The 17,391-nt window shown below is 41.2% G+C and overlaps 1 pseudogene across 1 annotated transcript in view; it reads right to left on the reverse strand.

The window, feature by feature from the left end:
- Nucleotides 1–601: 601 nt before the first annotated feature.
- LOC149144401 (5-formyltetrahydrofolate cyclo-ligase, mitochondrial pseudogene) overlaps nucleotides 602–17,391 on the reverse strand; it is a 54,696-nt pseudogene continuing 37,906 nt past the window's right edge. Inside the window, exon 4 of the transcript XR_016265126.1 lies at nucleotides 602–801. The product of XR_016265126.1 is annotated as a 5-formyltetrahydrofolate cyclo-ligase, mitochondrial pseudogene (transcript). The remainder of the gene's footprint in view (nucleotides 802–17,391) is intronic.

The following is a 17,391-nucleotide window of genomic DNA, read 5'->3' on the forward strand; positions in this document are numbered from 1 at the left end:
AACAACTTTTCTTCTAGGAGAAATTATTCTTCAGCAAGGTTTACAATTCAAAATTGTCTAGAAATCTGTGCCAAAAACCAAGTCCAAACTTCAGTCACTTCATCATTTTTCCTATCCCATGTGTGTCTTCTATAGAAGAGAGATGAAGAATTTGAATTGGTCAAATGAAGATGTCACATTGTATATATATACAAGTCGAATGGGTGCATTTACCCCAAGGGATACGTCCCTTCATGAACTGGGCCAACTTGTCCCTTTTGAGCTTACATGAAGCTCAATAAAAATTGAATTTTTATTTTTATTTTCATAAATCTTCTAAGCCGACTTAGGAGGCCTCTTGGCATGTGGGAATACCTCCCGATGCTACACAAAAATCAACAATTACCACCATTTATATCTGAGACTTTGTATTATATATATCTCATAAATGCTGACAGAATACATAGATTAGCTCTGCTTTTGAAAAAACATTTAATTGAACTTTATAGCTTGTGGATTTATTTCCCATTATTATTTGACAAAAAGTACTGCTCAGTTTTGACGAAGACAATGACCCCATTAATTTTAAACCATATAGTCTGTCAAATTTCAAAATAATATTTCAACAAATTGAAAAAAAAAAAAAATTGGGCAGCATACCATTTTCTCGTTGATTTCCATTATTATCCAACATTGTTGGCTCCAATATATTCATTGAATTGGCAACCAAGTCTGCAGTACTAGTAATATGCACCATCCTCATATTACTCTCCTTGTCTTCAACACGAGGAACATAGAGTTTCTTTGGAATCTCCATATAACCTGCTTAACTAAAACAGTAAGTAGTGGAAATGCATTCTCAAACCAGATAACAATTTTCACTTATACATGATGTGATTTCATATATATGTGCAAATGCGTAAATTGGACACATAAAAAAGCGCTCAAAAAGCTCAAATCATTTAAGGCTAAACCCACGATTTTGGATTTACTATTTTCATTACTGATAGTCTTAGATAATTTACCAAAACCACAAACATATTTCTCTTATGCAATGTAAATAGATTGTAATTAAATTGATGGTACTTTTTTACTGTAGAAACATCAAAATTCAACGTCGGAAAATAAATACAATTACCTTTCACTAAAGACATCATCTAAAGGAAAATTGAACAATCAAAGTATCAATATAAGCACGGGTAAGAACTTCACTTGTTACTGACACAAAATATAGTGTTTGAATTTCCAGTACTTAATAGCCAATATTTTCCAACCCCTAATCCATATACAAGACATTTTTTCACCAAGACCTAGACAACCTCTCCTGTATATCCTCACATCATTTCCAAATCTTCCACTGGATCAACCAGCTTAAGGAAGATCAAAACCTATGGGAAAGACAGAAATCACCTTAAGTCTGGTTCTTACTTCTTAGGCAGGCATGCCACCTTTATTCACCAATGTTCAGCAATAACACACTGTAATATCCCCAATTTTGTGAGAATGGGAATTTTGCCCAATTTTGTTAATATTAATTAAAAGGGGCAACAAGTATTTTGGAGAAAGGTGGCAAGGATTATTTTATTGCAGATTGGCAGCAAATTATTATTTTATTAAAATGCTGGAAAAAGTAACTAAGTGGAAAATGGCCCTCATGAATCAAATAATATTAAAAAGAGTCTAGAAGGATGGAGAGAAAAAATAGGAGGGACTCATTTTGTGCATCATTTTTTGACTACAACATTTCACCTTTCATCTTCTCTTGGGGTTGTTTAGCACAAGAAGAAAAGTGTTGTTTAGCACCAGGAATTCCAAGCAAAATTCCACCTCTACCTTCGATGAACTCCGAGTGTCACCCTAGGGGAGTAAGATGGAGTCCATATCAGGGCTTCTCTAGAAGCTACATTGCATACTATTTCCAGCTGGAGCGTGCTTCTCTTAGGGTGCAGAAAGAAATTTGAAGGGGCTGAGAGAAGCTAGCAGACAGTGGAGTTTTGGCCAGAGAATTTGCAGAGAATTATCCATAAGGAGGATAAGTTTTGCCTTGGGGATTTGCGGGCCTACGCAGGGGTTCACTGGCAGCTTCTATGCACTTGCAGAGAATTACAATTTGGGGAGCATTCGAGCTAGGATCTGCTTGGTGATTGAGGGGAGAAATTTGCAAGAGTTAGGGAGGATTTCTTGGAGGGAGATTTGGGCCAAATTCAGCAATATCTAAACTGTAGGGCATTTTCTAGCCAAATTGAGCAATTTACACTTGTTGGGGGTCACCGGGGGTCGATGGATTCAGCCCAAACCCTTTCTGGATTTTTGTGGGTTTGGTGAGAGGAGGCTAGGATTATTTTTACAGAATTTTCTAAGCACTTCTAAGGGCAGAATTCCTAGTTCCACTCAACAGTTAACAACATAAATTGTTGGAAGGGGGGGCAATTTACCCCAAGGCCATTTCAACATAGTTATTATCCACAATGTTATTATCTCACCCTTGTGCATTGGATTGAGAGAGTTGGAGTTGTGGAGACAGTTCATAAGGGATGACCGGGTCAGCAGGGGCCAGCGGCTTGAGTTGAGTGTGGCACAGCGTCAGCATGGAGGACTTGTCCCGTACACAAGAGATTGTACATTTGATCCATCCTTTGGGATCGGATGGCGAGAGGCACTGAGCTGGTACCCGATGGAGCAAGTTAGGTGGTTGGGTACATCCATGGCTGCATTTCTGCAGAGGTCATGGATTACTAGAGGGGTACGAGGGCCAGATGGTTGCTAGGATCCAGGTGGGATTCCCCATCACAACATGGGCTTGGTTAGTGATGGTATTAACAGTGTGATGGATCCGGTGACCAAGTGCCCACACACTTTAAGCTCTCCATCAGCGCCAGCGTCGGTTGGAGTGACAGGGGGGCAAGTAGACTTCGAGGGTTGTCTGGGGATGTTGGGCGTACATGGGATTGTAGGGTGATCAACATACTCTGGCAGGGGTTGGTTGGAGGAGGTGCCATTAGTAGGCCATCAATCAAGGCATTGTATGGAGACAATGCTCTCTTATTGGCATATTCGGTGCAAGAGCTACTGAGGCTAGGCACAGTAGTATCATTTTTGTTAGCATGTAGTGGATTCACTAGCAGAGTAGCAGATGCATGGACGCATGTGGGATGGTTGAGGATGCAAGGTAGTGTAGTAGTTGGTGTAGGTGTTTGGTGGTGCGTAGAGTCGTACCACAAAGTTCGGTGTTCTACTGAGGAGCACAGAGGTGCACAGAGGAGTGTCGTGTTGTGTAGGCTTGCACTGAGGAGTAGGAGGAGCAATTCACATCACCTTGAGGTTTCACATGGAGTGACAAAACTTCATCACAAGAGAGAAACCAGATGATTCAGAATATTATGGCAGCTGGTAGTGGTGTCCAACAGTGCATAGAGGTGTGCAACTGGGTGCATTCGTGTGCCAAGGGGCACAGAGATACATGTTCTTATGCAGGGGAGCGCAGGGATGCTTGGTTGTATGTAGTGATGTGTGATGCTTCCCATTGGGATTTTGGAGCATTACCACTAGGGAGACCGCCTGATAGAGACGACATGCATGCCATTGGGTATCGATCACCCAGGATCGATGAGGACATGGATGAGCATCATTTGATGATATCCATGGGGACTCGCATGCCTCTCTCACTTCTACATTATTTGCAGGCACAAAGGAGTTGGATGTTGTCCCTTGACACCTTCATCATGAGCAGCAAGACACGAGAGGATCACTCAAGACTGTTAGTTGGTACACAGAGTATCCAGGAAGAGACTTCTCGGTGGTGGCATTTGGTCAGGGCACGCGCTAACGGGTGCAGGCCTAGGGAGATGACCGTGAGGGAGCTACAGGGTGCACTATCAGCAGGACAAGCCGAGGTGTTATGTGAGCATGAGGTACAAGGGATGGTAGTCCTCATTGGCAGAAGGATTCCTAGGCTCCAGGCAATATCCAGGTACATCATCAGGAGTTGGGATAGCAGGCTTCGTTGTATGGTCTGGCAGGAGCGGAGTTGTTTGTCATACGCGGGACAAATTCTTGATGCTTGGTGCCCAACTATTAGATACGTATAGGGGTCAGAGACGAGGCACAAAGGAGTCCCAGTAGCTAGTTGCATGTCACTACAGCAGGCAGTGAGGATTGGGAGTTGTGGACCTCTAGTATGGTTATGGGATCTAGGGATCCAGTTGATTGGTGGGACACTCCATTTCTTAGTGAGTATGGTCAGGATAGTCGGTGATCTGGTTCATTCTCAGACTAACACATGGGGGATCACTGAGGTCTTCATCATATGGCGAGGCAGGTTGTTGCTCAGGATTTGGGGCCAACCATGGAGTGATAGGCTCTGGCATTGCTAAGTCACTTGGGCAGGTTGGGCATAACCTCGATCATCACATATATTATGGCCGAGAGTTACAAGACAAGAGGCTTTGGTACAAGCATGTTGGGCAGTCAGTCATGACCAAAGTGTCACAGGGTCAGCAGGACAGTTTCTTCCTACAATGGGCATGGGACCTTGGCGTTGTTATCACAAAATCACACACTGAAGGCTGCCAATCAGCAAGATTATGTGTAACTATTCCAAACCTAACTTTGGACTAAGGCTTAGCCTCCTTAGTCTGAGAGGGCTCTCTCACAGATTATAAATATGGACCAATTACAAGGAAAGATGGCTAACTCTTTAAAAAAAACACATGAAAATAAGTTGGCTGGACAAATATCAGATTGGTTCCCATTGGGCTTATGGAGTCTCACACATCTCAGCAAACAAAAACACCATCTTTTCATAGAAATCAGGGCTCTTTACATCTAATGTTCAAACACAACATAAAACACAGTTTGCCAAAACATACAGGAAATCAGAGCATTATACATGAGTTCTGAGTGATTATGCAATGACAAGACTGAAAAAGAACACTAAGAGAATAAACCACCATACATTTGAACAATAAGATCTATTGAGAATCCTGAGGAAAAGCAACAGTCATTTGTATTACTAAAATCTGCTTTACATAAACCAAAATAGACTTGTTCTCTATCAAAACATCCAACCCTAATTACATCCAAGTCTGATCCATATATAGGAATACATGCTTAACCACCTCGAGCTTCCTCCTCCAGCATGAGGGGAGCATCGAAGGTTGCTATTAACTATCCCTATCTACTGTGCAACTAATTCATTAATTACATAATTGCTGAACTGTAACTACAAAGGGTCCTAATTCATTCAAAACTCAAAATCTGTCCTCCTCGTATCTTGCTTCCTTCCTGACTCTTTGACACATGTCTTCTTTCTGTTTTGGTCAAGATATCTTGGAGGAGAATACACTGAACAAGCTGGCTTTGGATACTGGTTGCGTAGATGGCTCATTAATTGACCAAGATAAGTGCCATGTTTTCACGGTCCCTGTCTCCCATCATTCTTCACTACTTAAAGAACATGTTCCCAGCTCTTTAATTCTTCACAAACAACGCATATCACCATACTCTCCAATGAGCTGGAAGCCTTATGAACTGAACAGGTGTACAAACAAACATCTCCGGTAACCTTAACCAGAACCCTAACAATTCGGTCATAAAGTACCTTTAACGAAACTTTAGCAAAAAACAAAATATTTCACCTTTTCCAAAATGCACATCTGTCATTCTCTGAATAGCTAGGAGAGTCTTTTATAGTTTCCCTTATGTCCTTGAGGCTTTTCCTTCAAAAATTTGCTGACCTCATCATTAAACTCTTTGATTTTCTAATAAAACAGCACCTACAGCAGTTTCGTAGCGCGCTACGAAACTGCTGTTTTTGCTAAAACAGAGTACATCTGCACTAAAGCATCTTTTGTTTGAACTTATGACTTTTCAAACCTCCTCTACAGGTGTCAAAGACTTAGATGACTTCAAAATAGTGGAACTTAAACAAAATTTACCAAAACTAAGAATATCACCTTTTCCTCAAATCAGTGAGCTAGTTGACCTAGCTGTGTCTTCAAATTTACAATCTCCTTCTTCAAAGCTTTGTTTTCAGCTCTCAGGGTCATGTTCATTTTCCTGATATGTTTAGCTTGTTTGAGGGCGGGAACCGTCCAGGTATATGCATCAGCCACTGAATCTTCATGACTCCCTAGGCTTCTGCTACCCTTTAACACAGCTTTTCTATAATTGGCATACCTGACTGCATGCTCCTTAATCACATTCTTTGTTTTGACAATTTCCTCTTTGGCTGCTCCCACTTGATTCTTTATGGCAATCACATTTCCTCCTTGGGTGATGATAACCTTTCTGTTCTTGTCTTTATGTTTGACTGCCTCCACCGTTTTGGTCAATACTTCAATTACCTCTGCTCTGGGTGACTTTACAGCTTTCTTTCCTTTCTGCACTTTGTCCTTTACAGCTTCTCCTTTATGCGCTTTCTCAGCCTCTTTAATTTGTTTCCTTGTAACTGGCCTTCTTGGCTTGAACATAAACTCCTCACTAGGCTCATCAAACCTTAATCTCTTTGAGGCTTTTGATTTCTTAGTGCTCTCAGGAGAAGATTGGGTCAAATCAATATGCATGGGTTCAAGATGCACTAGTTCTTCCTGCTCAAATTCAATAGCCTCAAGTAGATCACTTAGGCTGGCCTTTGAAATTGGACTTTCCTCCACAGCTACTGATTTACCTTTCTCCTTGCTTAATTGACCTCGTGTTTTAACTCTTGATGCTTTTTCGGATCCAGTTGATCCCTGTACATCTTTCTTCTGCTTGACCTTCTCCTTTGATGATGACTGAGGTGGCTGAGGCGGTTCTTTAATAACCAAGGGCTTGACTGGTTTGTTCAACTGAGATTTAACCTTCTTTTTTCCCCTAGCCTCCTTTCTAAGCTCAGCAATAGTAGGTTCCTCCACTGATTCTTCTTTTTCTCTAAGTGGCTGTGGGGTGAGGCCTGTCTTACTCTGGAAACCGGCCATATAGATGAAAGAACTCCAATCCCTACCAATCTTCTGCAAACCATCCAGCACTAACAGTTTAACTAGGCCATGATGAAACAATGATGTCTCACAATCATCCTTCCTCAATTGGATTTTGTCACACATCTTGCTGAGGCTTCGAAACAAGTAAAATGGGAGGTCTATAGATGCTTTACCCGTGAAATTAAGCAACAATTTGAAATGATAGGAATAAACTTTGTTATATCTGCCCTCACAAGTTAAATATTTTTGAATACAAGTAAGAAGCATAGCATAACTCTCCTTAACATAACTTCTAGGTACAGCCTTGGTTAAATCTTCATTCACATAGGCTTCCTTCAAGAATACTTTACAGGGGCTCATATCAAATTTGAAATTTTTGAACCACTCCTACCCTCCTATAGGAATCTCAGTTACCCTAGCAATAGCCTCTGGAGATACTGGGAATTCTAACATAGATACTTTGGAACTTAAGCCTGTAAAATTCAAGGCAAATTCTTTTGTTACCTGAGTGTGTCCTCCCTTTAGCTTTTCACAGAAACTCCAGCAACCAGCGTCTTTGAAGCCCTTTTTAACACCTTCATCCCTCAATGTCAGGTCCAATCCTTCGGGCTCTGCCCTTTGATACCTTCCAGACCGATGCTCCTTCTTCTCCATTATGCTTTAAAAACTTTTGCACAGAGAAACACCGGCAGTCTCAACTCGAAAAGCAAATTCAAATTTTAGAACGCAGGCTCGCTTGCAATACAGCTCTCTTGAAGAAGAAACTCGGGCTCATTTCAATTCAAATATCTTAACATATAAGTTGGCCACTTCATGTAATACTAACAAAACATCATGACACAACTATGCATGACAAAAACATTTGAATGAACTTAATGTGCATGACTATGAACCTATTGGTGGAATGATGGCTCGTAAGTGCTTGGAAGGTACACTGACTGACAACAACCGACCGGACACAATGACTCATCCCCGGACGTGACATTTCGAAGATCTGCGCTGCAAAATCCCCGAATTCGCGATTTCGTAGCGCAGACAGTTATAACTTAGCGACATGTGTTGCGAAATGGCTGGCGCTACGAAAAGGCTAAAACATTATTGCGCTTCAAAATCAGCCAATCAAACTGCGCTACGAAACTGCGAAAAGGACAAATGACATATACGAGATAAGACATATCTTAATCAATCATGATGAAGGATGACTAACGGTTTTGAAAATGATTCTCATCGATATCATTGAAAAACATGACCTCTAAGTAGTAAATATAGGATAACAACCATTTGACATCCATTTTTAACAATGAAACTTTGGACTCAACTTATATACATGTGACTGCAGTTCTCAGTGATAACAGGCGTCACAGTACTTAACAGTTCAATTACCCTTAGGGGTGAGTTAGTTTCGATTGGGGGAGATCATTCCGATCTTCCATTGGATTCTAGTGATTCACTGTTGGCATGGGGGATTTCACCAGCATGGAGGGATGATCAGCAAGAGGAGATCAGGCGGAGCTCATGCGAGCGAGTATTCATCTCCACCAAGGTTGGATTGTATCTTCAGAAGTACACCCTTGGAGTGCATGAGATGGATGACTCAATAGAGCAATTGCACAACGAGTTGATCAAGAGTTTATATTGTCATGATGTTCTACTTACTGACAACATGCAGAGGACTTCGGGTGTTTGTACCAAGTTGGACAGTAAGTGGAGCAAGGGGTGCTTCACGTTGATTAGGATGGCTTGGGACCCTGGTATCGAGGGACTCCTTCATGACAGGATAGTGCTAGGGATAGGGATGACTCAGTGGCACATTTGGGACCCGAGTATCGTTTGCAGTAGCCATTTGGGTTAGTTGATAGAGAGAGTGCTTGTTCAGACATTGCTTGAGGACAAGCAATTTTTGGCGAGGAGGACTGTAATATCCCCAATTTTGTGAGCATGGGAATTTTGCCCAATTTTGGTAATAATATTAATTAAAAGGGGCAACTAATATTTTGGAGAAAGGTGGCAAGTATTATTTTATTCCAAATTGGAGGCAAATTATTATTTTATTAAAATGGTGGAAAAAGTAACTAAGTGGAAAATTGCCCCCACGAATCAAATAATATTAAAAAGAGTTTAGAAGGATGGAGAGAAAATATAAGAGGGATTCATTTTGTGCATCAACTTTTGACTATTACATTTCACCTTTCATCTTCTCTTGGGGTTGTTTAGCATAAGTAGAAAAGTGTTGTTTAGCACAAAGAATTCCAAGCAGAATTCCACCTCTACCTTCGGTGAACTTCGAGTGTCACCCTAGGGGAGTAAGGAGTCCATCTCAAGGCTTCTCTAGGAGCGACATTGCATACTATTTCCAGCTGGAGTGTGCTTCTCTTAGGGCGCAGAAGGAAATTTGAAGGGGCTAAGAGAAGCTAGAAGAAAGTGGAGTTTTGGCCATAGAATTTGCGGAGAATTATCAATAAGGAGGAAGAGTCTTTCCTTGAGGATTTGCAAGGTCAAGAGTACTGCATTTTGGAGGACCGAATTTATCTATTCCAGGACCTGCCAACGGATTAACTAGCAGCTTTTGTGCACTGGCAGAGAATTAGAATTTGGGAGCATTCGAGCTGGGATCTGCTCGGTGATTGAGGGGAGAAATTTACAAGAGTTCAGGAGGATTTCTTAGAGGGGGATTTGGACCAAATTCAGCAATATTTAAATTGTAGGGTGTTTTTTGGCCAAATTGAGCAATTTATACTTGATGGGGGTCACTGGGGTCAATGGATTCAGCCCAAACCCTTTTTTGGTTTTTGTGGGTTTGGTGAGAGAAGGCTAGATTAATTTTACAGAATTTTTGAGCACTTCTAAGGGCAGAATTCCTAGTTCCATTCAACAATTAACTGTATAAATTGTTGGAAGAGGGCGCAATTTACCCCAGGACCATTTCCACCACTTGGGTCCGTGAGATATTTATGGGTTTTGTTGGAGCTAGTGTGGAGAGCCTACATTTAATTTTGCTGAATTTTTGGAGTAGATTTGAGGGCCAAAATCTCATGTCACCTACAACAACAATGGCAATAATTTTCTTGTCTAGCGCAGAATCATGGTGGGGAGTTCATCTGACATTTGGGCAACTTGATCATCACCTTGGCTTGGATTTTCTTGTTGTAGCAAGCCCAGGTTCCTCTTCCATACTCATTTGTAGTCTAATTGCTCGGAAATAAATAAAATGGCTCAGAGTTTTGGTGCATTTCCTCGTGTTGTGATTTCCTGTGTGTGTTGAATTTCCTAGTTGTTGTCATAGTGCATGTTTATGTTATTCACTTAATATTTCCGTTAGGAATATTACACACTCAAATAAAGGTTTATGTCACAAAGATCACAATTAAATGTTAGAAAATTGATGTGAATGGAAATGTTAAAGTCAGTATTAGTAGTCGATAAGTTAGGTTAAATCTGGTAGTGTAACTACGAAAAGTAAGGATAAAGGACTATACTATGAAAACATTACTCAATGGTAATAAAATTCTATCCCTTTCTCGGCCTATAAGATCACCTATGGGATTTAGAAAGCTTTTGAGAGAAGCTTTTGAGAGAAGTTAGGGAATCATAAATAAAACCAAGGGCTTTTGTAGTACTATTACTGCTCAAGAGGAATCCAAAATTGATTCGAGTAAGTTTCAAAGGGAATCACTAGAATAACCCAGAATTACAGATATTCTAGGTTGGAACTCAATGGGAGGCTGATTTGCAACATGTGCATTCGAAATAGGCTCCAAGGAGGATGGAAAGTGATATTCTTTCCTCTAGAATAAGCACAGAACAATAATGGTATGGGATTGGGACAAGTTATGTTCCCTATCCCAGGCACTCATCACACCCACACTCCTATATGGACATGAGGTATGGAGATTGAGTACAATAGAGAATAGATGGACCAAATGGAGAGAACAATAGAAAACATAATAACAAGTTGCTTAGCAGTGAAATCAGCACTTCATGAGATCATGTTGGCTGAAATATGACTTTATCCGATAGAGTTTGAAGCTTTACAAACGTTGATTATATATATTGACTTTAAATTTAAAAATGCAAGAAGATGTAGCTTGATTTATTAGAGACTGAATATTTTATTATATTAGAAAGCCCAATAATAGGAAACAAGATCTATAATGTCGCTTACCTGTACCTACTAGGCTATGAGAGAACATCTCCATGGATTTTGTGGATGGTTTTCCAAGAACTAGGCAAGAACATGACTATCTGTATGTGGCAGTGCATAGATTTAGTAAGATGTGCATTTCCATGCCCTATAAAAGACCATCGGGATTTAGGGCCAAGATGCAATAATCATATTCTTTGAAAGTGTTTTCGTGCACTTTGCATAATAGGAAGCATTCTCAAACAAACAGACCAAATTTCTCAATGCCTATTGGACTACACTATGGAATAAGATGGACACCAAGTTGAAGAGATCTAAATATTCCATCCACAAATGGATGTGTATATATGGGTATATGTAATATCCCGTTTTGATAAAAATTAAGTAATTCCGGGATATTATGATATTCCCTTTAATATTTTCATTAAATATTCAAGGTTTTGCTTCAGAAAATTATGTTGTAATTGCCTTCAATCAAATTACACAAAATTCACATGAAAATATCGACAAAACTTAGAAACATAAAACTGTAACTCAAAATAGACAGGAAACATAAGCACCTAGCCTTATTTTTATTATGAAATCTGAAATTACATGCCAATACAGAATAGCTAGGAGATGGCTTAGATGAAATCCTCCAAACTATTGCATATTGGATCCGGCTTCTCTAATCTGGAAATGCAACTAATAAGCACTCCTATGAATTCTAAATGAATTACCAAGGGATGAGATGGATTTTCATCCACTCACCAAATCACCCAAAAATTTTCGTCCTTGGGCTACTAAAGCTAAGAACCTAGTTCTCCAAACGTCACCAATAAATAAAACGAAACCAAGATGTCCCCAAATGATCTACTTCCCTCCTTTTAAAGATTGGATAGATCTCTCTCCAGCCTTCTAGAAGCACTTTATTTTATTATTTTATTCCCACTCTAGAAGCTTCTCCTCTTATCCTTTTAAGTGACTTTTATTTTATTTTATTTTAGTCACTTGGCTTTTTTCCTCAATTAAGCATTTTCCCCCTTTTTATTTAATTAAGTGACTAATTAAAGTCACTTTTAATCTAGGAAAATGGTAAATCTGCCTCTACGATCTCTCAGGCCACTAAAAGTCACTTTTCACCATCCCATCCTGTAGATCTCTTTATTCTGGTTCCAACAAGCTATTACACTAAGGTGTTTCATCAAATATTCTTCCCAAAATGACACCTTAAGCGTATTTAATTAAGATATGCTCAATAATAACCTGTTTTACGGGAATTGTCAAAATGCAGTGGAACCAAGAATAAATTATGCAGAACCAGCCCTGATAATGAAATGTTATGAGTGATCCCCACCGGACCCCATAAAACTCCTTCAAAACGCTTTGAGCCCACTGACAACGAAATCTCGCTCCCATGACCAAGCTATCATCGATCTTGGAAATCCTTCCTCGCCACATCACAAGGTCGCTCCATCATCCCTTGCACCAACTGACTCCCGTCATTCTGCCACTGTCATTAAGGGTTCTCGTAGCCTTATGTGATCCAAGAGTTAAGGCACATCAAGGATCCTGCTCCAGTGTAGTCCCCCCGACTACAGCTCAATATTGCCCCACCTCTTCTCTAGAGGTGCATGAGCACTCATGGCGCAATCCTCATCATCATCCTCCTTGTCAGCTTTCGTTGGAGCAGCCTTTGAGTCAGACTTCTCTTCCTTGCCCTTCTTCCAAGGGCACTAAGTGGCGAAATGTCCCAGTTCCCCACATATGAAGCATCTGACTTTGGATGTGTCTTTATTTTCCTCTTTTGTTGCCCTTGTTGTCCTGCTAATGCGAGAGCTGCATCCTCCTCTTCCTTCTTCTTGGCTCTGACTCCTTTGTCGCTACTTCCCGCCTTGGTTAACCATTTGATCTCTTCATGTCGAAGAGTTGCCAGCATCTCCTCCCAACTGGGGAGAGAAGCCCTGCGCAAGATGCTCTGGACAAAGGTCTCCCAGTCTTCAGTGACTGCATTTAGGGCAGTCTTGACCATGAATTCAGGATCTCGTGTAGACCCCACAAAAGTCAGTTGGTCTCGAATCCCTTCCAACCTGAGAGGGAAGGGATCAATTTATTCTCCATTTTGCATCTGGTACTGTCTTAGATGATTCTCAAGCAACATCTTCCGTTAAATGAATGTTCCCTCATACAAGGTGGTCAAGGCCTCCCACATTTCCCTTGTTGTGTCCTTTTCAGCAATATGTGGGACCACATGATCCTTGACCCCGTCCAAGATCATGCACTTTGCTTTTGCCTAAGCCTCCTCATACTTCTTGAGAGGATCAGCATCGACCAGAACAGCGACCGTCTTCAAGGCATAATCCTTGATGTGATTCTTGTCTAAGACTGCCAGGATCTTGGCCTTCTAGATGACAAAGTTGGATGCTCCATCCAATCTGTCCTGATTCCTCAGTGCATTAACTGCCATCTCTGCTCAAATGGATGTCGAATGGTTCTCTTCTCCCTCTTTCGCTATTGCCCCAGCAAAACTTGGATCTGGATTTCTTTGGCGCTAGAAATCCTCTAAGGAACAAGTTCCCTCTAGACTCCCTCTAAGTCCTGATTTCCTTCACGAAAATCCTTTCGCCAAACAATGTGGAATCACTCCTCTCCAATCCTCTTTTGCTGCTGCTCAGCGACCCGGACCTAGATTTCTTTGGTAATAAATTTGTTAAGGTAGTGACTCCCTCTACCTTGATTCTGTCTCCACAGACACCGTTTTGCAACAACAGCAACAGCGTCCCACCAGCACCACAGATCTAATTTGCATTGCTCCTACTGCCCCAGCAGAGAGGCCTAGAGAGCTGACGCAGTCACTGCGTCGGCTCCTCTCGGCTACTACGTCACCTCCTCCTAGCTCAGAAATCTGACACAAGCACTATGTGAGCTTCTCAATCACTCTTCCTGCACTGCATCACCCCTTCTGCTGCTTCTCTGGCTCTGAAACAAGGTTGTCACTTGGGACAACAGCCTCTGTCGCAGATTTGCTAGATCTTCTCGGATGATGGCTTCAGTGTCCTATGATCCGCAATCGCTCTAATACCATTTGAAAATTTCTTAATCTTTACAAACAGAAATCCTACTACAATTACTGGTTTAACATCTCCTACTTGTTATTTCATTCAACAAGTTATTTAATTAGATAAGTGATGTAAACACTATTGCAAACTACACTGATATACAGATCATAAACTGAATAATAGATGAGACAAACACACAAGGGACACCATTATTTTTGGACAACATGTCCCCGGAAAAACCCAATGCGGGAAAACTGGTGCAGCAGATAAAGGGTTTGTATTATTAAGCAAGCAGAATCTGAGTACAGCAGGTTGCCTCTCACACCAGCTAACTTTTCAAAGAAACGACAGCAAGAAATACATACGAGGGTTTACCCCGTTCCCCAAGTCACAGTTGATCCAATGAGTGATCTGACCCTCTCCGGCAAACACTGCGAAGTCCCTATGCAATCACTACATGGGCCAGCATCTTGCCTATAGAAGACTACGTCGCCCCTTCTGCTGGATCGATTTACTGGATGAAGACTATTGTTCATCCCTCCCAGCTCAGAACCTCGCTTCTCCAGCAAAATCTCGAACCACTGACGAATACTTTACACTGCCACTACAAGAGACCCTCCTGGCCTGCGTCAACTCTACATGAGCCCCTCCTGGATTGTGTAGACCTCTGCGCTGCCTCCCTGATGCTCAAGCTACCTCTTTGTTATGTACTCTTTGGCTTGGAACTCCCTCTCTGATCCAAATCTCTGCTTCTGCCCCTCATTGCAACTCGGATCACTTGTTCGATTTTCTCAGCAAACCACGCCCCAAAAAAATCGAACTGACTGATCAACTTGTTGCATCTCCAACTGACCCTCAAGCCTCCTCTTATACTTTTCCTATTGATGAATCAACGGTCAAGATTAAGTCCCTAATCAACAGCTAAGATTAAAACAGACTTGATACTCGTTTCTTAGAAGCTTCTCACCCATATTTTTATTAATACCCATTAATATTTTTATTTTCCTAAGTTTAGACTTAGGAACCCCATCAAAAATATTAATTATTTTAATAAGACACAAACCGGGTGGAATTTCACCAAATGATTTTTGGGTCATGGAGATCTCATGTATTCTAGCCCCTCCACAAAATTTCGAAGCTAGAGCACATTCAATGCTACCCAAAATCAATAGGGACATGCTAAACATTCCATTTCATGCCTTAGCATATGTTCTGACACCTAAATATCATCATCCATCATGGCATTCAACACCAGCACCTGGCAAGGTGAAGAGCAAGAGAAAACCACACGTAGATCCAGAGGTTCTATCTGGTTACATGAAAGCATTGGATAAATTAGTCCCTGGTGAGGAGGAGTCTGCCATGCTACAGAAACATTTGAGCAACTATACGCTTAGCACTGGTCCATTTGGGAGCATGCATGCAATTAGAGATCGAGAGAATTTATCTTTTCTTGAGTGGTGGAACATGCATGGAGGTGCTACTCCACTTCTACAAACTTTGGCATTGTGGGTGCTATCACAGGTTGTAAACACTTCTTCTACAAAGAGGTGTTGGAGCTCTTATTCTTTCATCCACAGTGTTAAAAGGAATAGGTTAAAGTTAGACCGGGCAGAGAGATTGGTTTATGTTCACTACAACTTGTGATTGTTGTCCCATTACTGTGATGATGTAGAGACTAATAAAGACCTTAAGGTTTGGAGGATGGCGTGCAACGATTAGAGCAATTGGAGGATGCTCTTATCCAGGAGGATGATGATCGAGTTGAGATGCCACCACCATCCGGTCCCATGGTTCCTAGGTTCCATTCTTCAGCACCAACAACAAGGGCTTCATCTTCATCAGTTCCACTGCCACAACTTCCAAAGCCACCATCTTCTTCACTGCCACCACCTTCTTCATTGCCACCATGTGGATGCTCACATATTGTTCGTGGTAGGAGGAGAGATTAGTAGATACTAGATATATTCACAATTTACTACTTTTGTCATGGATTAGACTTGTAGTCTTGTTGTGAATTTGAACTTTTTTGTCTTACTCTTCCTAGTTCAGTGTGTGCTTGAGTCTTGGTTATGGCCAAGTGGCCTATTTTGTAAACATTATTATTTGAATTTTGGACATGACTCATGCTTGTGAAAATTTGGAGACCCAAATCTCTACCGCAGCAATCTGATGTTATTTCTCCTACTTGCTAATTCTCTTACAAGTTATTTACAGTATTACATAGTAAACATCGAAATAAGTACAACTGCAGCCTTCACAACATAAATAATATGTGGAAACAAGAACTGAGCAAGAAGAAATAACACACACACAAGTGACACTGTTGTTTTTGGACAAATGTCCCCGGAAAAACCCAATGCGAGAAAACCGGTGCAGCAGCTGAGGGTTTGTATTATTATGCAGTAGTTTCTGAATACAATCTTTGGATGCCTTATTGGCTATCTGATACAGAGAATCTAACTGGCAGAGAATTAGTGAAAAATACGTCACACTATCACAGGAAATTCGATACTAATCCAGACTCTAGATGGCAAGCCCCACACTGCTTCTGCATTGCCTCTGCGCTAGCTTACGCAGTCCAGTGTCACAGCTACTAGGCTCTGCATCACCCTTCTTGCTGGTCGATTTGCCTCTGGAACTTCGATTCTCTACCCTTTCGGTCCCACACCCCGGCTTTTGGCTCTAGAACTCGACTCTCCAACAAATTTTGAATCTCCTCTTAGGCTCTGCGTTGCCTTAGCCTGGCTCTACGCTGCCCAGCGTGGCTCTACGCTGCCCAGCGTGGCTCTGCGCTGCCTCTTCTGGATCTTTCTCTGCCTCCTTTGCAATGTATCCCCGAATCAGGAAACTCTCCAACCGAAAAACTATCCCTGCCCCTCACTGCAAGAAATCTCCTCGATGACTTCTCTGACAACTATTGCGCTACTCTCTTGAGAAAATCAATCTTTGATCTCTCACTCGATGTGTTTTCCAAATGCCCATCAAGCCTCTTATTATAATCCTCTCGTTGATCAATCAACGGCCCAAATTAGATTTTAATCAATGGCTCAGAACATTTTGACTTGATCCTCGTCTTCTTCTAGAAGTTTCACCCCCAGTTTAATTAATACCCCTTTAATTATTTTAATTTCCTAAGTTTCGACTTAGGCATCCATTAAAAATAAATAATTATTTTAATAAAACTGTCTCCGGGTGGAATTTCCCAAAATGATTTATGGGTATTCTAGAATACATGAGTCCTAGCCTCCCTGCAAATTTTGAAGCTTAGAGC

The sequence above is a fragment of the Pinus tabuliformis genome, chromosome X, assembly GCF_031772625.1.
Source record: "Pinus tabuliformis cultivar Carrire ecotype Pingquan chromosome X, CPIR1, whole genome shotgun sequence".
Taxonomy (NCBI): Eukaryota; Viridiplantae; Streptophyta; class Pinopsida; order Pinales; family Pinaceae; genus Pinus; species Pinus tabuliformis.